The sequence below is a fragment of the Chlorocebus sabaeus genome, chromosome 19 (assembly GCF_047675955.1).
Source record: "Chlorocebus sabaeus isolate Y175 chromosome 19, mChlSab1.0.hap1, whole genome shotgun sequence".
In the NCBI taxonomy this organism is placed as follows: Eukaryota; Metazoa; Chordata; class Mammalia; order Primates; family Cercopithecidae; genus Chlorocebus; species Chlorocebus sabaeus.
Window position 1 is genome coordinate 3,460,408 of NC_132922.1, and position 25,696 is coordinate 3,486,103.

The window sequence follows — 25,696 nt, forward strand, 5'->3', positions numbered from 1 at the left end:
ATCTGTGCCCTGGCTGGACCTCAGTTTCCCTATGGCTGAAGTGGACCAATGAGGAAGGTAGCCAGTGTTTCCTGCATGTTGCTGCCCAAGCTTCCTACAGCACCCAGGGGTCATGGAATTATAACTGCCTACTGGACTGTGAAGGACTGGTGAGATGGATGCTGACCCAGGCGCTCCTTTTGGTGTGTCCTCTCCTGACACAGCAACAGTGGGGCAGGGTCCGTCATCATTTACGGATGAGGGCGGGGGCTCAGAGAGGTGGAGGGCTCAAGGTCACACAACCACTTAGTGGCGTTGGGCCGAGCTGGGATGCAGCCTTCATCCCTCCCAGGCACGGCCTCCTTATCAGCGGCACAACAGATGTGTATGGAGCCCCAGGCTTCGCTCTCGCATCAGGCCGGCATCTGACCCTCGGAACCCAGCCACTTCTCTCTGTCACTGCATCAGATTCCTTTATTCTTTCTGAGCTGTGACCCAGAAAAACCCCATTTGTGGAGCACAAAGCTTGCTGCCTGCTTGGAATTCACGAGCAAGCACATAATCGCTCCCTTTGGATAGCCGGTGCTTCGGGTGGAGAAGGAGGCCCTGCCAGTAGGAACCAGACCAAATGGGCTTAAGGTGCAGAAGCACGTGGGGCCCATCTCTCTGCACCTGGGATCCGTAGTGCTCAGGATCTGGCACCGGGCAGGATTTGTTTTCTTGCTTTGAATGGATAAAAGATGGAGTCTTACAAAAACAATGGCCTGGGCAGAGGAGGCAGCCCCATTAGGAGACATGCCTTGGAGCTGAGCCCTTTTGGGGACAGCCTGGTGGGACATAGGAGCAGAGGGCTCCAGGAGAAGGACCAGGGATCAGAAATATTAAAGAGTCCTCAGAGGCAGGTTGAGCCTCCACCTCCACCTGTTAGAGATTGTCTGGAAATCTGGTGCAAATCCTGTACCCAGGAGTGGGGGCTCCCCAGGCCCTGAAGGCACACAGTCTTCATGAGCAGCAAACCAGTGCTGTGTAGAGGTGGACAGAACTCCCTGTCAGGAAAACAAATGCATTTCTCTGTTTTCCTAGAAGTATGGAAATCCGGGCTCCTGCCTTTTAGCTACAAAACACCTGGGCCCCTTTGCTGGGCACTGAGAATCCCAGCAGGGCAGACCTATGCTGGGAGCTGAATCCATACTGATGACCAACCCAGGCCTTTTCCTGGGAGCTTCCCAGTGCAGCGAAGGGCACAGACTAGAATGAGAAATGTTCCCAAAATGATGTGGTAAGTGCACGGCTGAACCCAGGAAACTGGGGTCAGAGAGAGAGAGAGGAGGTGGCTACTGGCCTAAGACTTGAAACAAGACAGTGATTTCAGCAACTTTCTAAATTGGAAAAAGAAGTTTAGACAGAAGGGGCAAATCTGCAAAGGCACAGTGTTGAGGTCCCCAAATATAATTGGTTGCTTTTTAGAGGCATAAATCCCATTCATGAGAGCACCATCCTCACGAGCTAATCACCTCCTAAATGTCCCCCTTCTTAATTCTGGTGCATGGGGGATTAAGTTTCAACATGAATTTTGGAGAGGCCACCATCATTTAAACCATAGCAGAAAGCAAATCCTGGATAGGATGCATGGAGCAGCTCCACGAGGGCCCTGGAAAGGATATAACAGCAGGCAGATTGGCAAAGTAGAGAAGAATTTGAAGGAGTACCAAACTGGTGGTGAGGCCCCCATTTTATTTTCCTCTGCTATTGCCCATACTGGACTTGAAGTCAGCATAAAATATCAAAGAATGCACCAGTTACAGAGAAAAAGAGCTTAAAGAAGAACCTTTGATTTCTGGCCAGAGGAATGGGAAAGTATACACCAAAGGTCCAGAGACAGAGGCAAACATTCATTGTTTTTTTCCACCTTTTATTCATTTTCTCTTGCCCCAGCTACCCAGGCAATCTTTCTAGAGTGCAGAAGAAGTGGAGGCTGGAAAGAAACCCCAAACACTTAAGAAAGGCAATACTTTCCTATGACTAGAGGTGGTACTAGGAGCGATAGAATGAGTTCCTGTTCCTCTTTTTCCTCTCTCATTCTGCTGTTTGACCTAGACACAGTGTGGTTTTGGAAAATAATAGCAGAGCAGAAAAATGCTAGCCTCAGGTTTTTGGCTCAAGGACTGCAAAAGGGAGCTCCAGGGAACCAAAAAGTGTTGGAGACAACATGAAGAGGAAGGAGACCAAGGAGCTGTCCTATAAAACTATGTATAAACTCTTGAGTTCACCTTCAAGTTGTGCATGAATGGAACTGACCTTAAATAACAACCCAGGGACTTTGAGAGCTGAACTGTGGATTAGACCATTGCCCAAGTCTGAGATTAGCCACTTGATGGCTTACACACTGGAAAATCTTAATAGCACTGCAAAGGCTTTAAAAACTTTTCAAACACAGAAAAAATGGTCAGACCTATGCTCTGAACATAACCAGGTTGATTATCTACTGAACAAAATAATCAACTATAATATAGTATTTAAAATTTTCAAGATATTATCCAAAATTAATTGGTATACAAAGAACCAGGATAAAGATAGCTTGTAAGGTAAAAGTTTGTCACAGACACCAGCATCAAGATGACACTTACGTTGAAATTACTAGAAAAACACTTTAAAGTAGCTATCAAAACCATGCTCTATGAAGTAAGGGCAAACACTTAGAAACAAATGGAAAGGAAGAAAATCTTCACAAGGAAAGATAAGTTATAATGAAGAATAAAATAAAAATCTTAGGACCAAAGAATATAATAACTGAAATTTTAAATATTCAAATGAACTCCATAGCAGATTGGAGATGACAAAAAAAGAGGTAGGAAACTGGAAGATAAGTTAATATAAAGTATCAATTCTGAATCAGAAAGAAAGCATTAAGAAAATGTGTGGAAACCCAGGGCCCCGTGAAAGAAAAACAAAGTTCTAACATTTATGTATTAGAGTCCCAGAGAAGTAAGAACAAGATACAGGAAAATAAAAAATACTTGAAGAAAAATACTGATTTAAAACTTCCCAAATTTGGGGGAAGACATAAACTTACAGATTCAAGAACAAGTTAAGCTCAAAGAAATTCTCCACCAGAAAAATAATTATCAAACTGCTGAAAACTAAAAGCAAAAGCAAAAAAAAAGTATCCAGAGAAAGACACTGAATAGAATGTAAGGAAGTAATCAAATGACTGCAGATCTGTCATGAGAAATCAGGAAGACTAGAAGGAACTAAGTGACATAACATTTTTAAGTACTGAGAAAAATAATTATTGACCCAGAATTCTAGATTCCGTAACAATATCTTTCAGGAGTGAAAGAGACAGATGAAGAAAGTTTAAGAGAACTTGTGGCCAATAGACCTGCTTTAATATAAATGCTGAAGCAAGCTTTTCAGAAGTAAGAAAAATTATACCAGACAGATATTTGGAACATTGGGAATGAAGGAAGAGCAAAGGAAATGGTGACTGTCTAGGTAAATATAATGATACACTATTTTCCTCTTAAGTTCTTTAAAATAAGTATGACTACTGAAAGGAAAAATTGTAAGACTGAGATTTTCAATGATTGTCAACATGATACACATAAATGCTACCACATAAAAGAAGTGGTAAAGAAACTATATGATGGTCAGGTTTCTATATTCCACTTGAAGTGGTAAAACGTTAATTCATACTTAACTATGAAAAGTTAAGTATGTACATTATAATTCCTATCACAATAACTAGAACAAATCTACACAAAAGGTATATGACTAAACAGATAAAATAATATACTAAAATATTAAAATAATGCAAACAACAAAAAAAGGTAAATAGTCTAAATACACATACAAGACAGATTAAAAGACAGAAATTGGAAGTAAGTCATAAAAACCACATATAGTGTGATTTCATTTATGTGAAATGTCCAGAATAGGCAAATTCATAGAGACACAAAGTAAATTAGTGGGTGCCCGGGGCCGATTCAGGGGAAAAGTTGAATGGCTGGTAATGAGTATGGAGCCTCTTTTTGAGTTGTTTAAAATGTTCTAAAATTGGATCGTGGTGATGATTACACAATTCTGTGAATATACTGAAAGGCAAGCAACTGTATCCCTTAAATGAGTTAATTTTATGGCATTTGAAATATAGCTCATAATACTGTAAAAATTGACACATTAGAAAATAAAATAGTATAATAAATTATATTTTAAAAGATAATCAAAATGGATAAAAGACACAATGATATGGTGTTTAAAAATTCTACTTTGCATATAATAATATGGGTAAGTTAAAAGTAAAACGATGGATAGAGATATATAATGTACACACTAATCAAAGGAAACCTGAAATGGTTATGCTAATACCATGTGTTGACTGCAGAATATAAAAAAAAAGATCAGCGACAAAGAGGGGCATTTCGGAATAATAAAAGGGCTAAATTACCAATCAAGAAGATATAATAACCCTAAATTGGTTTGTACCTAAAAATAGAGCTTCAAAATATATGAAGCAAAAACTGATAGAACTAAAAGGAGAAATGAACAAATTTGTAATTTTATTTGGAGATTTCAACACATCCTTGTTAGTAGTCAATAGAACAAATAGGCAGAAATCCTGGAAAAATGTAGAAGACTGAACTACACCTTTAGTCCCATCCACTAAATCAATCAATATAATTCACCATATTAAAAGAATAAAAAGAAAAACCATATGATTAACTAAATTTTTGCAAAAAATATTTGACAAAATTCAACTCCTTTCATGACAAAAACTGTCAACAAACTAGGAATAGGAAATGTCAGAAATTTTCTTCACCTGATAAAGGATATCTTCCCAAAACCTACAGTTAACATCATAATTAATGACAATTTCAACACATTCTTTCTAAGATTAGGAATAAGACAAAGGATGTACATTTTCATCACTTCTATTTAACATCAACTACTAGAGGTTCTAGGCAGTGCATTAAAGCAAAAGAAAGAGAAGAAAGAAAGAGCATGCACATTGAAAAGGAAGAAATAAAATTGTCACTATTCACATATGATGCTATTATGTATATAGAAAATCTTAAGGAATCTTTTAAAAAGTTGCTTCAATAAATGAATTTAGCACAGATGCAAGATAAAAGGTCAATATACAAAAAATTATATTTTTACATATTAGCAATTAGCATTTGGAAACCCAAATTAATAGAAATAACACTACTAAAAATAGTTTCATACAAAGTGGAATACTGGACTGTAAACCTAATAAATATGTACAGAATTAGTATGCTAGAAACAACAAAACATGGATTAAGAAATCAAAGACCTACATAAATGGAGAGATACTATATTCATGGATAGGAAGCCTTGATACAGCTGAGATAAAAATTCTTCCCATATGGACCTATAGATTTAATGCAGTTTCAACAAAAATCCAGGCTAGGTTTTTGTTTTTTGGAAACATAAACCAATTCTAAAATGTATAAGGAAAACCAAAGAAACTACAATAGCCAAAACAACTTTTAAAAAGCAGAATCAACTGGAAAAACTATACTACCTAATTTTAAGACTTATTTTAAACAATAGTAATCAAGACAATGTGATATGGCAAAGGGATAGATCTATGAATCAAAGGAACAGAATGGAAAAGACAGAAAAAGGCCCATATCAATATGTGTAATTGACTCCCAACAAAGGTTCACTAGAGAAAGGATTATCTTTTCAACAAATGGTGCTGGAACAATTGGGCATTTGCATGTAAAAAAGAAAGTGGATTTAAACTTTACAATTCAGACAAAAATTAGTTCAAAGAGAGTTATAGATCTAAATGTAAAAGTGCAATTATAAACTTTTTAGAAGAAAAATTATAGGAGTAAATATTTACGACCTATGATTGTTGGTTACCTGGATGAATTGTATAGTGGTGAAATCTGGGGTTTTTGTGTACCTGTCATCCTAATAGTGTACATTGTATCCAAAAGGTAATATTTCATCCCTTACCCCTTTCCCACCTTCCCCGCTTCTGAGTCTCCAATGTCCATAATAACACTGTGCATGGAATAGCAAAAGCTTAGCTCCCACTTATAAGTGAGAACATGTGTTATTTGACTTTCTGTAGCTGAGTTACTTCACTTAGGACAATGGCCTCCAATTCCGTCCAAGTTGCTGCAAAAGACATTATTTTGTCCTTTTTTTTTTTTTTTTTTTTTGGCTGAGTAGTATATATATACTTAAAGCATTGCATAAGGACCATATAAATAAATATATATCATATTTATATATACATTAAATACACCATATCTATCTATTTATATATCTCACATTTTCTTTATTCACTCATTGGTTGAAGGGCACTTAGGTTGATTCCACATCTGCAATTGTGAATTGTGCTGTGATAAATATGCTTGTGTAGATGTCTTTTTAATATACTGACTTCTTTTCCTTTGAGTGGATACCCAGTAACGGGATTGCTGAATTGAATGGTAGATCTACTTTCAGGTTTTTTGAGAAATCACCATACTGTTTTCCATAGTGGTTGTATTAATTTACATTCCCACCAGCAGTGTATAAGTGTTCCCTTTTCACTCATATCCATACCAACATCTATTGTTGTGATGGTTAATATTAGTTGTCAGTTTGATTGGATTGAGGGATGCCTAGATGGCTGGTAAACTATTGCTTCTGAGTGTGTCTGTGAGGGTGTTGGTAGAGGAGATTGACATTTGAGTCGGTGGACTGGGAGAGGAAGACCCATCCTCAGTGTGGGAGGGCACCATCCACTTGGCTGCTAGCACAGCCAGGGAAAAGCAGGTGAAGGATTGTGGCATGACCTTGCTTGCTGGGTCTCCTGGCTTCCTTCTCTCTCCCATGCTGGATGCTTTCTTCTTCTCCTCCTGCCCCTAGACATCAGGATCCAGATTCTTTGGCCTTTGGACTCTGGGACTTGTACCAGTGGCTTCCCTGGGGGCTCCGAGGCCTTCGTCCAGCAGACTGAAGACGGCACTGTCAGCTTCCTGGTTTTGAGGCTTTTGGACTCAGATTGAACAACTGTTGGCCTCTCTCTTCCTCAGCTTGCAGATGGCCTATTGCGGGGCTTCGCCTTGTAATTGTGTGAGCCAATTCTCCTTAATAAACTTTCTTTCATATATAAATAGATCCTATTAGTTCTGTCCCTCTAGAGAACCCTGGCTCATACAATTGTCTTTTGACTTTTCAATAATGGCCATTCTGGTTGGAGTAAAGTGGTATCTCATTGCTGTTTTAATTTGCATTTCCCTGATGATGAGTGACGCTGAGTATTTTTTCTTGTTTGTTGGCCATTTGTGTATCTTCTTTGGGGAAATGTCTGTTCATGTCGTTTGCCCACTTTTTATTGGGATTATTTGTTTCTTGTTAATTTCCTTGGGTTCCCTGTAGATTCTGGACATTAGTACTTCACTGGAGGTAAAGTTTGTAAATATTTTCTCTCATGCTATAAGTTATCTGTTTACTCTGTTAATTATTTGTTTTGCCGTGCAGAAGCATTTTAGTTCTCCTAGGTATGATATATGAATTCAGTAAACTCTCAGGTTACAAAATTAATGTACACAAATCAGTAGCACTGCTATATATGAACAACAGTCAAGCTGAGAATTAAATCATGAACTTAATCCTGTTTACAATAGCTACAAAAAAAAAAAAAAAAAAAAACCACCTAGGAATATGCTTAACCAAGGAGGTGAAAGCACTCTACAAGGAGAACCACAAAACACGGCTGAAAGAAATTATAGATGACACAAACAAATGGAAAAACATCCTATGCTCATGGGTTGGAAGAACCAATATCATGAAAATGACGATACTGCTGAAAACCATCAACATACTCAATGCAGTTCCTATCAAAATGCCAATGTCATTTTTCACAGATTTAGAAAAAACAATCCTAAAATCCCTATACAACCAAAAAAGGTTGTGAATAACCAAAGTATCCTGAGGAAAAAGAACAAATCTGGAGGCATCATATTACCCAACTTCAAATTATATTACAAGGCTGCAGTAACCAAAACAGCATGGTACTGATATAAAAACACCATAGACCAATGGGAACAGAATAGAGAACCCAGAAATAAATCCAAATATCTACAACCAACTGATCTTTGACAAACCAGACAAAAACAAATATTGGAGAAAGGACACCCTGTACAATAAATGGTGCTGGGAAAACTGGATAGTCACATGTAGAAGAATGAAACTGAAGCCCTATCTCTCACCATATATAAAAACTCAAGATGGTGTAAAGACTTAAATCTAAGACCAAAACCCATAAAAAGTCTGGAAGAAAACCTAGAAAAAGCTCTTCTGGACATTGGCCTAAGCAAAGGATTTTTGACAAAGACCTCAAAAGCAAATGCAATAAATGCATGTTAATTTTTAAAATTAAAAAAATTTAAAACATGATATAATGTTATAAAAATGCCTGGCTCGGCCGGGCGCGGTGGCTCACGCCTGTAATCCCAGCACTTTGGGAGGCCGAGGTGGGTGGATCACAAGGTCAGGAGATCGAGACCATGGTGAAACCCCGTCTCTACTAAAAAATAGAAAAAAATTAGCCGGGCACAGTGGCGGGCACCTGTAGTCCCAGCTACTCGGGAGGCTGAGGTAGGAGAATGGCGTGAACCCGGGAGGCGGAGCTTGCAGTGAGCCAAGATTGCGCCACTGCACTCCAGCCTGGGCGACAGAGCGAGACTCCGTCTCAAAAAAATAAAAATAAAAAAAATAAATAAATAAAAATAAAAATAAAATAAATAAAATAAAAAAATGCCTGGCTCATACATATACACAATACTTCTTGGCTTCATGCTTCTTTTTGCTGGTTAAAAACATGATTCAAAAGAGTCTATTGTATTAATGTGGGATGAATGAACATTTGTGACCAGCAGCACAAAGAGGCCACCCCAGTTTCTAAGCAGCTTCCCAGCCTCTACTTTCACCTGACAATACCAGAAGGGCTCCCTGTAGTTTACCTCACCACCCTGTATCCTAGCCTCAGGGGGGCCTGCTGCCCTCTCATAAACTCATTGTGGCTGGGTTTCGGCAGCTGATAATGGTCATGACACCCCTAAAGGAGATTCTGGAGAGACAAGGACACAAGTAGTCTGACTCCACCTTGCCAAATCTTTGGGCTACTTTTTAAGCTTCTCGTGTCCCTGTGATGCATTCCCCCCAGTGTGCTCTCCATACCCCAATTAGGAGCCCTCAGGGGACAGCAGGGTCTCTGAGTCACCTCAGTGTCCCTAGAGCCTGGTCCAGAAGAGACTGTGGATGAGGCAGAAAGGTGCTTAGCAGGACAGCCCTGCCAGGCTGGCCATGTCCTCAGACCCCAAAGGAGAGCTCTTTTAGGATCAAGACCATGTCTTCTCTAGCCTTATAAGCCCTAGTGGGTTCCTTTCAGGCCCGGGGATGGTGGTGCATGAGGCAGCACCTAGACCTGCTCTAGGCTGAAGTCAATGTATGGCCAAGGGTAGAGTTGTTGCCTGCCTCCCTCCAGCAGAGGAAAGGGCTCCTGGGGAGTGTTGAAAATTAGAAAAAATATTCAAAGCCACTTGATAAAGCATTCCGAACCACTGAGATAGCTATAGGGACTACTGAAATGGGATTTTGCAGTGGGAAAGGGATCGGGCTTAACTTCAAATACAGCACAGGGAAGCGAGAACTTACAGCCAAGGAGCAGGGTGGGAGGAAATGGATGGAAAAATACTAGGAGGAAACATCAGGGGTCAGGGGATTCTGGCTAAAGTGACCTAACAGGATTCTTGCTGAGGACAGGCCAGGATGACCAGACATCACCTGGAGGAACTGGGTCAGAGAGTGAGGGTGTTCAGATACCAAACGTCGGGGGAGTCTTGATAAACCTGAATTTTTCAAGGAAGTGCACAGCTGGGGTTGGGTGGTTGGGGGGTGATTCAAGAGCCTGACTAAAGTTTGGACAAGCAAAAAATTGTTGTCTGAGAACATGTGCACACTGGACCCAGGCCCGCTCTTCCCCTACCTTACTAATGAAGTGCCCTTGTGCGTCCTGGTGACTCTTCATGAAGCAGGAGTTAGAGAACAAATCAGCACGAAATAATATTTTTACTAAATTTCTGCTCTCCAGCCTGTGCAGTTGTATCAACTTGTTAGTGGGCCTCTGGGAACGCCACGGTGCATACTGATGTTGGTTCATGCCAATTACGAGGCTGAGTGATGAAATAGCCTTGTATCATTTCACCAGCGCATGGGAACAGCAGGTGAATGCTATAGTTTATGATTTTCAATTATAAATCAAATAGACTGAGTTCTCGCTTCTCTTAATAAAGGCTGTAAAAGCGCTGAAGTGTGGACAAGCTTCTGCCTGGGAAAGAAAAACAGGTTGCGTCTATAAGCTATCACTTGTGTGGTGTTTTTGTTTTTGCCACCGTCTGGTGTATTTAGTGTTTGGAAGGACATTTTAGAATATGTGTGCTGGGAGAAGCGAGAGGCAAGAGGGTCCTGTTAATTACCTTGGATGTGCTTGGACAATATACGCAGCAGACAGAGTCATCTCAGTGTCCCTCTGCTCCTCCTAATCCAGTCTTTGCAGTCCCATGGGAGGTTCTTCAGCAGAAGAGGCCAGGGCATTTACAGTGGACTTCTGGGGGTTATTTTCCCACTGGACCCAGAGATGTCATGGTGTTTTGGGTTTGTCATTAGTTCAAGAGTGGATGGAAAACCAGAGAGAACGGGGAGCAATGCCAGTTCTGTCCATCTTGAGAGAATGTGATGGTTTCCTTTGAGCATCTTGACTCTGCTTGGATAAGCCAATTAATTCTGAGCAATGCTATGGGTTGAATATACCCTCCAAAACTCATGTTGACATTTAATTACCATCATAATAGTGTTAAGAAAAGATGATTAATGGATTATTGTCATTATTGCAGGAGTGGGTTATTGCAGGAGCTGGTTGATTTTCACAAGAGTGGGCTTCTGATAAGGGATGTGTGCAGCCCCCATTTTCTCTCTGTCTCTCACACTAGCTCATCATATGATGCTTCTCTATGGATGACGCCAATCAGATGCCAGAACGATGCTCTTTGACTTCACAACCTCCAGAGCTGTGAGCCAAATAAACCTCCATTGTTTATAAATTACCTATTTTGTTGTACTTTGTTATAGCAGCCGAAAATGACTAAGACAGGCAATGCTCCTAACTTCTCCATTCCCAACTTGCTTCATCTACAAATGATGACAGTAATAAATATCTTGACATAAAACATGGCTGCTCACAAACCAATTCCTGGGCATCAGATTAATGTTGGAAGGGGAAAAAATGGACTGGTTCAAGAGACAAAAGAACACCTGAGATGCAGTAGACAAAGGATGGAGAGCCAGTGTGTGTCTATTTGTGTCTGGTTGAAACATCTAAAGACATAGAATTGAAGCAAACATGGAAGAAAGGGAAGATGAGTTTCCTGCCTTGAGGAAACAGCTCATCTATCAGGTGGAAATGGCTTACCACATTAAATTTGAAATGAGATATATCCAGTGAAAATCGTAAACTCTATGGATAAAAAATACTTGGTAAAAACCTCAGGAGAAGAGAGAAGCGATGACAAAATGAACAAAAATTCTTTTGGCCTCAGATTTGTCTTTGGCTACATCTAATGCCCAAAGATAATGGGACCACCTCTGCTAGCAGCTTTATCAAGTGTGTTAATTGGTTTTTATGGTAATAAGCCAAGGGCCTAGGAATTTCAAGACCTTAGAGCCAGTCTTGCTCTGCTCAGGGTCTCATCAGGGCAGCATGTGCAAGAAAAGATAGCTGGAGGATGAATGGTGGTCCCCAGGGCAGGTGTCTCTGAGAGCTGGAGCAGGGTAGCCCCCACTGCTTGTCCCTCAAATCCTTGATAACTGAGTCTACTGAGAAGGGAGCTGGAGCAATGAGAAAATGGAGACCTGATGGTACTAGGATTCAGGGCCTTTGGGAGGTGATGAGGTTGTGAGGGTGGAGCCCTCATGAATGGGATTAATGCCCTTATAAAAGTGACTCCAAAGAGCTACTGTGCCCCTCCCACCATGTGAGGACACAGTGAGACGGTGGCAGTCTTCAGCCTAGAAGAGGCCCTCACAGAATCCAACCATGCTGGCACTCTGACCTTGAACTTCCAGCCTCCAGAACTGTGAGAAATAAATTTCTGTTGTTTACAAGCCACCCAGCGTATGGTGGTTTGTTATAGCAGCCTGAATGGATGAAGATATCCTTCTTTTGAACTCTCAGGGACTTAAAAGCCAAGACTATGTAGCCATTGCCCAGTCCAGAAACCTCTGTGAATCTGAGGAGTTCTTTAGACTATGACCCAATACTTCCTCATTTCTCATACAGGTAGCACTAAAATAGAGTGTCAAATGAAAACAAATGTGTATTTAAATAAGGAGAGACTTCATTCAAAAGGATTATTATGATAAAAGGAAGGGGGAAGCTATTGTAGTAGGGGGAACAATCTGACAGTAACAGCTGCAGGCATCTCAAAGTTCTGTTGGAAAGAAACTTTCTTTTATGGGGAGAACCAGACAAGGCCAAAAAATAATTGCATGTGGGGGAGTGAGTGGTGAGATCAGGGTTAATCAGTTGGGGAAAGTCTTTCCTTGCAGTCATTTAATTATGGGGAGGGGCTATTTAGGAGGGGCTGTTTGTTGGCTCAGGCTGAAGGAGGATCAACGTTCTGAGTCCTGAGGGGAGGGAGAGGAGCTGAACTAAAGTTTAATCGAGTCAGTTAATGAGTCTCTTTGTTCTGATTGATCAACAGGATAACAGTTCAGGTCATCATTAAGAGGTGCAGAATGAGAATTTGGAGGGTGTGTCTGGCCTTGTCTTGGGTAAAGAAGGGAGCATCCATGAGTCTTATCTGAATCATGTGGGAAGGGGATCTTCTTTGTCATGAGCAGTTTCCTGGAACACAAAAGGGTGAGATGATTTCCTAATACTCATTGTTTTCCAGGAGCTCAGGGCTCAGGTAAAGTCTGACGTTGTCAACAACTTAGGTCCTGATGGTGGTGGCGATGATGGCAATAATGATGATGATGGTGGTGGTGATGGCGATGATGGCAATGATGATGATGATGGGGATGGCAATAGTGATGATGATGGTGATGATGGCAATGATGATGATGGTGGTGATGATGGTGATGGTACTAATAGTACCATGATGAAGATGGTGATGGTGATGATGTTGATGATGACAATGATCATAATTATAATGATGTGACATTCTTATAAGTTTTTCATGTGTTTTGTTTGAATTACAAGGTAAATACTACCATCCAACTTTATGGAACTGAAACACAGATGATTGATTAACTTGCCCAAGGTTCTGTCACTGCCTGTTTTTGCAGAAAGTTGGGTTTATACCAGGTGACCCTGCTCCAGCACCCACAATCTTGCTACTGTGCTCCACTGTTGCTAAAATGGGTCAAAGGGAGAGTATGACTTAGTATAGTCCCAAGGCCATACTGCCTGCCAAGCCCCAAATGAACCCTGTATTCTAATTCCTATTATAGCTGATCAGAGATAATTCCACAAACATTACCAGATGACAGCACAAATTACCCCAGCTTTGAACAATTTGAATTCACTTTTATTAATACATTCCTACCAATGCATGAAGTCCCTGAATTAGTTTCCTAAATGTGCTGTAACAACTAACCATGAACATGGCGGCTTAAAGCAACAGTTTGTTCTCTCACAATTCTGGAGGCCAGAAGTCAGAAACCAAGGAATCAGCAGGGCCATGCTCCCTGTAGAGGATTCAGGGGAGAAGACTTCAGTGGGTCAAGTTGCTGTCTGATTTTCTTGAACCTGGTGGGAGCCTAAGGTTTCTCCAGTTCATGTGGCTGTGGGAGATAGACTTAGAGTCTTCAGAGGTCAAAGAGAAACCAACAAAGCTGTCACCACCTGCAGCCCGGAAGCCATTCCTAGGCTTTGCCCTTCCATGGGTTGCCTCTCTCTCTAAGGGTCTTGTTAGCTTTCATGACATCAGCTGCATCTCACATGTTCCTTTCTTTTTTCTGCTTTACCTTTGCAAACACTCCTGTTCCTTGGTCACGACAGACAGGTAGGATTGGACGTGGACTTGGGAAGGCTGGGAAATAAAGGAGGGATCCCTGATCCCGGAAGTCTCGGCATCCCCTGTCCATGAAAAACACTCTTACACTGAGCCCAAGGCTGCTGCCTCTGCTGGCTGCAGAGAGGCCTGTCCCGTCCTCGAATGAATGATTTTTCTCACAAAATACTGACATATGCAAGACTGCAAGTCCATGCCTGCACAAGAACCTTGGATACCTCATGAGACCCACTGCACCCAATGCTAACTGCTCTGTGTGCACCTCTGGAACCTCACTGGTTACCAAGATGCTGGCTTCCATGTGAGCTTGAGGTAGAGTTAAGAAAGAAAGTCCTAACAAGGGAGGGATCCCCTATGTCCTAATCCTCCTCCCAGCCTTCCAGCTTGAGGGAGTCATACTCACAGGTGTTTTTTTAGAGAGATCTTCTTAGGCCTGTAGTCCTAACAATTCTTCCTGTGACTCTATTTTGTGACCTATTTACAAAAAAAGCATGCTTACAGAGAAGGAAGGGGCAGGAAGAACACTGTCCACTGCTTCTGCCAAGGTTTGAAGATAAAACCTTTATAATCCAGTAATTTGGAAATCAGGTTTGACTGGATTCGATTGATTGATCTTTTAAAGTGTGAAGGGACCAGGCAAAAAATCACCCCCCATCTACAGACACAATCACACACACACAATTCCTGTCCTGTGTAACCTTCTTTAGATATCATTTGGAGATATATGCCAATCAAGCAACAGATGAAACACATTAAGAGCGCAATAATGATAAATTGGTGGCAGAACAGGATTTATTCTGAGAATTAGAATTCTCTAAATATAGAGTAATTTTTGAAGGAAAAAAATCTTGCACATTATATACATAATTTACATATATAAAGAGAGAGAGAGTAACATAAGGGTTTGATGTATCATGTAACATAAGTTCAGATGTCAGCCCTCTGGAGATGGTATGGCGTCTCCATGATTCTGCTGGAGACGATATGCCTGCTTCTCTGTCCTGGCTTCACAGTCACTTACTGATCCCTTAACCTTTACCCTCAGAGGGCCCTGAAGGGCAGCAGGGGGAAAGAAGGGAACACAGTGACCCCCTGCCAGTGGATTCCCTTCCCTAGGTCCCATTCAACACTTTCTCCTTCTGTCTCCTTGGCCAGAAAGCCACATGACTATCCCTGCTTCAGGGCAGATGGAGTTATTGAGCTGGGCACTCTGATGCCTTACATAAAAGTGTTTTTGTTTTTCACCAAGGATGAAAGATAGAATGGTATCTGTGGTCACCTACCCATTTCTGCCATTGAGGGGCAATAATAGATCAGGCAGAAGTTTCACAGTCATTCCAATATTAATGTCAAAGAAGAATTCATGACAAGACACATCACAAAGCAGAGCTTATGATTTTATAGAGATAAATGCTAAACTCACAGACATAGAAAACTTTGTGAACAACAGATCATTATGTATAACAGAAATAGTTGAAAGAGTATTAGATAAGACATGGAGAGATTGGCAATAGCACAATGGTAGCAAAATTATTTACACAATTACTTCCCTTTGTAGCATGTTAGTGAGATAAATCATCAAGATAGATTATAAATAATGACTCATATTAAGGCAATATAGGATCTAATTGTCATTAATTGGGATAATTTATGCATTCACTCCACAAATAAATACTAACAGAGTGCCTACTATGTGCCAGGCAATGTTTGTGTGCTGGGACACAGCAGTATGAAACCATCCCCTGTCCCTACGTAATGTGCATGCTGGGAAAGGTTGATTGGAGACATATTGAAATATGAATCATGTAGAGAATATCTCTTCTTTTCCAGAGCTGTTGAAGCATTTATAAAATTTGATGAACTCTTAAACCATAAAAACCAGCAATCTCTTATAAAAAGCAGAAATTGTTCAAATTACTTTTGAAAGCTACAATGTCATAAAGCCAGAAAATAATAAGACAATTTTAGAAAGATGGAATATAAATGTTCTCTTAACTATTAGCAAAGAGAAGAAGAAAAAAAGAAAGAAGCCAATATTTCAATTATAGACTATGTTGAACGCTATGTACCCAAGCTTATGGCATTTGGCCAGAACAATCCTCAAGGGAAAATGCATAAGCAGGAATTACTTTATTATCTAAAACAGAAAATGACATAAATATAGCAATTATATTTGTCAGCTTTGGGTGTATAACAAACCACCCCAAAACTTAGTGGTTTAAAGCAACCACTGTGTTGAACTCTGCGGGACGGTTGGGTCATTCCTTTGATCTGGGTTGGCGTGGCTGGTTTCTGTTGGCTCTTTCATGTGTCTGTTGTCAGCTGGTGGGCAGGATAGCTGATCTAGAATCACCTTATCTAGATAGCTGATCTAAAATCGCCTTATCTACATATCCGGTGGTGGGCAGGTTGTTGGCTGGGGCACATTAGATCTTCTTCATGTGTTCTTTCTCTAGCAGTTTAGCTTGAGTTTATTCTTATGATGGTCTCAGGGTTCCAAGTGCAGCAACAAAGAGCAAGTCCCAGTACAGAGGCGCTTTCAAGTCTCTGTGTCATGTTTCTTATTAACTTGTGGGCCAAGGCAAGTCACATGGCAAAGCCCAGAGTCAGTGTGGGAAGGGACTACCCAAGGGCAAGGATACAGACAGGGCCATTGTTATAGCCATTCTTGCTAACAATCTATTTCTGACTTTTAATGAAAACACATAGAAAACCATAAAAAACAATGTTACAAAAGCAGAAAATATTAAATAAATAAAGATACATGCAGAAACAAGTGGTGTAGAAGATAGAAAAGGCGTAGAGTTGGTGAACATATTCGAGAGCTTATTCTTTGTAATAAAAACAAGAAAATCAATAAACATCAGCAAACATGAACCACAAAACAGAATGAAACAAATCTAGTAAAAGCAAAACTATTGTGACAGAAAGTAGGTCAGTGGTGGCCAGAGGCTAGGGTTGAGTGGATGGGGTTAATTGCAATGTATGTGAGGAGCATTTTGGGGTGATGGAACTATCTGATATTTTGATAGTGTTAGTGGTTACATGACTATACAGATTTATCACATTAAATTGTATCTCTAATATTGGAAAAAACTTTCATTTCCATGTATAGAGGACTAATTTGCTTTAGACCATTCCTTCCACTGATAAAGATAACAGCTTGGGGAAATATAGAAGTAATCTATTGGAAAATAACAGAAACTATAGAGACTGTCAGGAATTGGGTGGTTAAAACTCTAGGGATAATTTCTAGAGAGAAACAGAGAGCAGAACCCAACATTTGGCAATGTTTTTTCCCTTCAAGGTATTTGCTGACTTGCTAGCTGTGGCTAAAAGGCTGAGAGACTGACTAGACATTTTACAAACCCATGAAGCTCTGGGAACAAAATTGGAGTTCATGGCTTGTCAAAATGAGAGACTTGATAAACGTTGAGGATTTCAGCAGAAAACTCTGATATTCTATGCTCTGAGGTACAAGTAAAGCCTTCACAAAGCTAGTAAAGTCCATCAATGCTAGGAAGAAACTGCATCAACTAGCGAGCAAAATAACCAGCTAATATCATAATGACAGGATCAAGTTCACAAATAACAATATTAACCTTAAATGTAAATGGACTAAATGGTCCAATTAAAAGACACAGACTGGCAAATTGCATAAAGAGTCAAGTCCCATCAGTTTGCTGTATTCGGGAGAACCATCTCACATGCAGAGACACACATAGGCTCAAAGGGATGGAGGAAGATCTACCAAGCAAATGGAGAACAAAAAAGAAGCAAGGGTTGCAATCCTATTCTCTGATAAAACAGACTTTACACCATCAAAGATCAAAAGAGACAAAGGAGGCCATTACATAATGGTAAAGGATCAATTCATCAGGAAGAGGTAACTATCCTAAATATATATGCACCCAATACAGGAGCACCCAGATTCATAAAGAAAGTCCTTAGAGACTTACAAAGAGACTTAGACTCCCATACAATAATAATGGGAGACTTTAACACCCCACTGTCAACATTAGACAGATCAACGAGACAGAGAGTCAACAAGGATATCCAGGAATTGAACTCAACTCTGCACCAAGCAGACCTAATAGACATCTACAGAACTCTCCACCCCAAATCAACAGAATATACATCTTCTCAGCACCACATCGCACTTATTCCAAAATTGACCACATAGTTGGAAATAAAGCACTCCTCAGCAAATGTTAAAGAACAGAAATTATAACAAACTGTCTCTCAGACCACAGTGCAATCAAACTAGAACTCAAGACTAAGAAACTCAATCAAAACTGCTCAACTACATGGAAACTGAACAACCTGCTCCTGAATGACTACTGGGTACATAACGAAATGGAGGCAGAAATAAAGATGTTCTTTGAAACCAATGAGAACAAAGATACAACATACCAGAATCTCTGGGACACATTTAAAGCAGTGTGTAGGGAGAAATTTGTAGCACTAAATGCCACAAGAGAAAGCAGGAAAGATCTAAAATTGACACCATAGCATCACAGTTAAAAGAACTAGAGAAGCAAGAGCGAACACATTCAAAACCTAGCAGAAGGCAAGAAATAACTAAGATCAGAGCAGAACTGAAGGAGATAGACACACAAAAAACCCTCCAAAAAAATCATTGAAACCAGGAGCTGGTTTTTTGAAAAGATCAACAAAACTGATAGACCGCTAGCAAGACTAATAAAGAAGAAAAGAGAGAAGAATCAAATAGACACAATAAAAAATGATAAGGGGATATTACCACTGACCCCACAGAAATACAAACTACCATCAGAGAATACTATAAATATCTCTACGCAAATAAACTAGAAAACCTAGAAGAAATGGATAATTTCCTGGACACTTACACTCTCCCAAGACTAAACTAGGAAGAAGTTGAATCCCTGAATAGACCAATAGCAGACTCTGAAATTGAGGCAATAATTAATAGCCTACCAACCAAAAAAAGGCCAGGGTCAGACGGATTCAGAGCCGAATTCTACCAGAGTTACAAGGAGGAGTTGGTACCATTCCTTCTGAAACTATTCCAATCAATAGAAAAAGAGGGAATCCTCCCTAACTCATTTTACGAGGCCAACATCATCCTGATACCAAAGCCTGACAGAGATACAACAAAAAAAGAGAATTTTAGACCAATATCCCTGATGAACATCGATGCAAAAATCCTCAATAAAATACTGGCAAACCAAATCCAGCAGCACATCAAAAAGCTTATCCACCATGATCAAGTGGGCTTCATCCCTGGGATGCAAGGCTGGTTCAACATACGCAAATCAATAAATGTAATCCGGCATATAAACAAAACCAAAGACAAAAACCACATGATTATCTCAATAGATGCAGAAAAGGCCTTTGACAAAATTCAACAATCCTTCATGCTAAAAACTCTCAATAAATTCGGTATTGATGGAACGTTTCTCAAAATAATAAGAGCTATTTATGACAAACCCACAGCCAATATCATACTGAATGGGCAAAAACTGGAAGCATTCCCTTTGAAAACTGGCACAAGACAGGGTTGCCCTCTCTCACCACTCCTATTCAACATAGTGTTGGAAGTTCTGGCTAGGGCAATCAGGCAACAGAAAGAAATAAAAGGTATTCAGTTAGGAAAAGAAGAAGACAAATTGTCCCTGTTTGCAGATGACATGATTGTATATTTAGAAAACCCCATCTTCTCAGCCCAAAATCTCCTTAAGCTGATAAGCAACTTCAGCAAAGTCTCAGGATACAAAATCAATGTGCAAAAATCACAAGCATTCTTACACACCAGGAACAGACAGAGAGCCAAATCACGAATGAACTCCCATTCACAATAGCTTCAAAGAGAATAAAATACCTAGGAATCCAACTTACAAGGGATGTAAAAGACCTCTTCAAGGAGAACTACAAACCACTGCTCAGTAAAATAAAAGAGGACACAAACAAATGGAAGAACATACCATGCTCATGGATAAGAAGAATCAATATTGTGAAAATGGCCATACTGCCCAAGGTAATTTATAGATTCAATGCCATCCCCATTAAGCTACCAATGACTTTCTTCACAGAATTGGAAAAAAACTGCTTTAAAGTTCATATGGAACCAAACAAGAGCCCGCATTGCCAAGACAATCCTAAGCCAAAAGAACAAAGCTGGAAGCATCATGCTACCTGACTTCAAACTATACTACAAGGCTACAGTAACCAAAACAGCATGGTACTGGTACCAAAACAGAGATATAGACCAATGGAACAGAACAGAGTCCTCAGAAATAATACCACACATATACAGCCATCTGATCTTTGACAAATCTGACAAAAACAAGAAATGGGGAAAGGATTCCCTATTTAATAAATGGTGCTGGGAAAATTGGCTAGCCATAAGCAGAAAGCTGAAACTGGATCCTTTTCCTTACTCCTTATACAAAAATTAATTCAAGATGGATTAGAGACTTAAATGTTAGACCTAATGCCATAAGAACCCTAGAAGAAAACCTAGGTAATACCATTCAGGACATAGGCATGGGCAAGGACTTCATGTCTAAAATACCAAAAGCAACGGCAGCAAAAGCCAAAATTGACAAACGGGATCTCATTAAACTAAAGAGCTTCTGCACAGCAAAAGAAACTACCATCAGAGTGAACAGAGAACCTACAGAATGGGAGAAAATTTTTGCAATCTACTCATCTGACAAAGGGCTAATATCCAGAACCTACAAAGAACTCAATCAAATTTACAAGAAAAAACAACCCCATCAAAAAGTGGGCAAAGGATATGAACAGACACTTCTCAAAAGTAGACATGCATACAGCCAACAGACACATGAAAAAATGCTCCTCATCACTGGCCATCAGAGAAATGCAAATCAAAACCACAATGAGATACTATCTCACCCCAGTTAGAATGGCAATCATTAAAAAATCAGGAAACAACAGGTGCTGGAGAGGATGTCAAGAAATAGGAACACTTTTACACTGTTGGTGGAACTGTAAACTAGTTCAACCATTTTGGAAAACAGTGTGGTGATTCCTCAAGGATCTAGAACTAGAAATACCATTCAACCCAGCCGTCCCATTACTGGGTATACACCCAAAGGATTATAAGTCATGCTGCTATAAAGACACATGCACATGTACATTTATTGCAGCACTATTCACAATAGCAAAGACTTGGAATCAACCCAAATGTCCCTCAGTGACAGACTGGATTAAGAAAATGTGGCCATGGAATACTATGCAGCCATAAAAAAGGATGAGTTCGTGTCCTTTGTAGGGACATGGACATAGCTGGAAACCATCATTCTCAGCAAACTATCGCAAGAACAGAAAACCAAATACCGCATGGTCTCACCCATAGGTGGGAGTTGAACAATGAGATCGCTTGGACACAGGAAGGGGAACATCACACACTGGGTCCTATTGTGGGGAGGGGGAAGGGGGAGGCATAGCATTAGGAGATATACCTAATGTAAAGGGCAAGTTAATGGGTGCAGCACACCAACATGATCATGTATACATATGTAACAAACCTGCACATTGTGCACATGTACCCTAGAACTTAAAGTATGATAAAATAAATAAATAAATAAATAATTGTAAAAAAAGAGAAAAGCTCTTACCAAGACTCAGGGCCAACTTTCAATCATCTTCATCTCAGAGATCTGCTTTACCTGAGTTGCCTGTAAAATTAAAAAATATTGCCTCTGCAGAATGGCTGCATCATCCAGAGGCTCAAATGACCTCTACAATATTCCAAGTACAATGCCTAGCATTCAATAAAGATAAACAGCCATTGACTGAATATTTAGTTAAACAAAACAATGGAAACAGACTCATGGGAAATGTAATTATTGAATGTGTCAGAACAATAAAATAATTGTGTTTACTGGGTTCAATAAATTAAGATACAAAGATAATGTTAGCAGGAAACTGGAAACTTTAAAAAACTAAAATAAAAATTCTAGAACACACAAAAAAAGGAAAATAAAGATTTCAAAACACTTTCAAAAACTCAAAAATTTTGTCAGCAATTTAGACGTAGCTTAGAAGAAAATAAAGTGGGCGCAGTGGCTCACGCCTGTAATCCCAGCACTTTGGGAGGCTGAGGCAGGTGGATCACAAGGTCAGGAGATTGAGACCACGGTGAAACCCTGTCTCTATTAAAAATACAAAAAATTAGCCGGGCGCAGTGGCGGGCGCCTGTAGTCCCAGCTACTCAGGAGGCTGAGGCAGGAGAATGGCATGAACCTGGGAGGCGGAGCTTGCAGTGAGCCGAGATTGCACCCCTGCACCCCAGCCTGGGGCACAGAGCAAGACTCTGTCTCAAAAAAAAAAAAAGAAAAAGAAAAGAAAGTGGAATACAGGTTAGAATAAAATATCCAATAAATTGAGAACCTATGAAAAAGATTATGTAGACTATAAGACACATGTGGGCCACAGTGGGAAGGTCTGCCATATGTACAATTGCAGTCCCAAAGGCCGAGGTAAAAAAGAGGCTGGCAGATGCAATCTTTGAAGACGATAACCACTCCCACCAAGTTTCAGAATTGGCAAAAGACATTAAGCCATAGGAGAAACTAATTACTAAAGCATATCCCAGGCCCATCATGGTGAAACTGATGAAGCTAGACAGAGGGATACGTCCCAATTTATTTCATAAGGCCAGCATAACCTTAATAGCCAAGCTTGACAAATGTTTAAAAGAAAAAAAAATAGAACAATTTATTTCATCAATACAAACGTAAATATACTGAATAAAAATCAGCACAATGAATCTAGCAGTATATAGAGATAACACATCATAGCCATGTTGGTGTTCTTTCAGGAAGTTTAGGTGGATTTAACATTAGAAAATTATTCCTTGTAACATTCCATCAAGTCAGAATAAAAGGGAACAATTACATGATGCAGCAGACAAAGCAAAGTATTTGATAAAATTCAACGCCAAAGTAATACAACAATTTTAGAAGACTAGAAGTAAGCCAGTTATTTAATATGTAAAAGAATATTTACTGGAAAGAACAAAAAGCCTCATACTTACCAAAAACTTTTGAGATCTAGAAGGAGAAAAGAATGCCTATTACCACTTGCGATCGGTATTTTACTTGACATTTTAACCAGAAAAAAGGGCAAAAAAGAAACTGAATGTAGAATTGGAAAGCAAGAAATAAAACTGTCATTACTTCAAATGATTATATACTTAAAGAATCCAAAAGAAAATACAAATACAGTATTAGAATTAACAAGTGAATTTGGCAGGGTTTTGGAAACGAGTCAATATACAAAAATCAACTATATTTCTTTGGGATGGTCCCAATGTCTGGAAACGTATATTATTTTCTCCTGTATTGTAATATATCAACAAATCATTTACCAAGTATTTGTCTATCTTTCCGTAATTGGTGGTCTCATGTATATATCACACAAATTAGAAAATAAAATTTAAAAATAACACGTAAAATAACATTTGAAAGAGCATCCCAAAACTCAGGTAAACATGGAGCTCTCTACATAGCAAATGACAAAACATTACTGAGGACAAAGGATAAAACATTATTGAGAGAGGTTAAAAAACATTATTGTTGGCCGGGTGCGGTGGTTCGCACCTGTAATCCCAGCACTTTGGGAGGCTGAGGCGGGTGGATCACGAGGTCAGCAGATTGAGACCATCCTGCCTAACACAGTGAAACCCCGTCTCTACCAAAAATACAAAAAATTAGCCGGGCATGGTGCTGGGCGCCTGTAGTCCCAGCTACTCGGGAGGCTGAGGCAGGAGAATGGCGTAAACCCGGGAGGCGGAGCTTGGTGAACCGAGACTGTGCCACTGCACTCCAGCCTGGGTGACAGAGCGAGACTCCGTCTTAAAAAAAAAAAAAATTGTTTAAATTGGGAGAGATTAAAAAAACATTAACATTAAAAAAATTAAATGTCAAACATTGAGAGAGATTTAAAAACATATTGAGAGAGATTAAAAAACATTATTGAGAGAGATTAAAAAACATTATTGAGAGAGATTAAAGACCTAAATAAATGAAGGGCTGGATCCACTTCTGTGTTCATAATTTCCCACGAGAGCCAAGCACGTGTGTTTCTTCCCCAGTCTCTCTCCCGTAACAGCCACACTGTTAAAACTGGTGATAGTATTTACGTCACAGAGTATTTACACCACATAGTATTTACTTTAAAAGCTGTTAACTTAAAATTGGTGATAGTATTTACACCACAGAAATTGGCAACTGCTTCAAAACATGTTTTGCCTTGAAGAAACTATTGTTCACAATTAACCAGCATGTCAATATCATATTCATATGATAGGAATATGATATTCATTCATGAATACATGAATACAATATTTATAAATTGAAAAACTAAATATCATAAAGATATCCATTTTGGGCACTTTCATCTATAGCTCCAATGCAATTTCTATAAAAGTTTCCGCAAGTTTTCTGAGGACATTTATAAAAGGTTTTAAAATTTACCAAGGGTAACCAAGGCGATATTGAATAAGAACAATGGCCTGTAATCCCAGCGCTTTGGGAGGCCGAGACGGGCGGATCACGAGGTCAGGAGATCAAGACCATCCTGGCTAACCCGGTGAAACCCCGTCTCTAGTAAAAAATACAAAAAACTAGCCGGGCGAGGTGGCGGGTGCCTGTGGTCCCAGCTACTCGGGAGGCTGAGGCAGGAGAATGGCGTAAACCCGGGAGGCGGAGCTTGCAGTGAGCTGAGATCCGGCCACTGCACTCCAGCCTGGGCGACAGAGCGAGACTCCGTCTCAAAAAAAAAAAAAAAAAAAAAAAAAAAAAAAAAAAAAAAAAGAACAATGGTGGGAGACTTAAGGTTTTAAAATTTACCAAGAATAACCAAATCAATATTGAATAAGAACAGTGGTGGCAGCCTTAAACAACTGATTATCGAAGTTGCTTATAAAGCAGTAGTAATTAGGATAATTGGATATTAGTATAAGGATGGACAAATAGATCAGTGGAACAGAATAGAGAGTCTAGAAACAGCCCACACATTTGTTGGCACTTGATTTATGATCCTGTGGACCAGTGGCAGAGAGGCTGTTAAATGGTCACATGGAAAAAATCTTGCCATGTATGCAAGTCTATTGCACATGCAAGTCTACTGTAAATCCAAATTTGAGTGGTAAGCAATAATGTCTACAGTGGAAAATGTAGAAGAATAGCATCATGACCTTGGGACAGGCAAAGTCTTCTTAAACTAGACACAGAAATTACCAATCACAAAAGGAAAACACCAGATAACTGAACTACATTAAAATTAGGAAGCTCTGGCCATCAAAAGATATAATTCAGAAAGTGAAAGGACAAGCCAGCATTTACAGTACATATACCCAACAAAGTGCCCATATCTGTATTATATAAAGAACTATTTTGAGGCTGGGCATGGTGGCTCACGCCAGTAAACCCAGCATTATGGGAGGCCAAGGTGGATGGATCACTTGAGGCCAGGAGTTTAAGACCAGCCTGGGCAACATGGTGAAATGCCATCTCTACTGAAAATACAAAAAAAAATTAGCCAGGTGTGGTGGTGCATGCCTGTAATCCCAGCTACTCTGGAGGCTGAGGCATGAGAATTGCTTG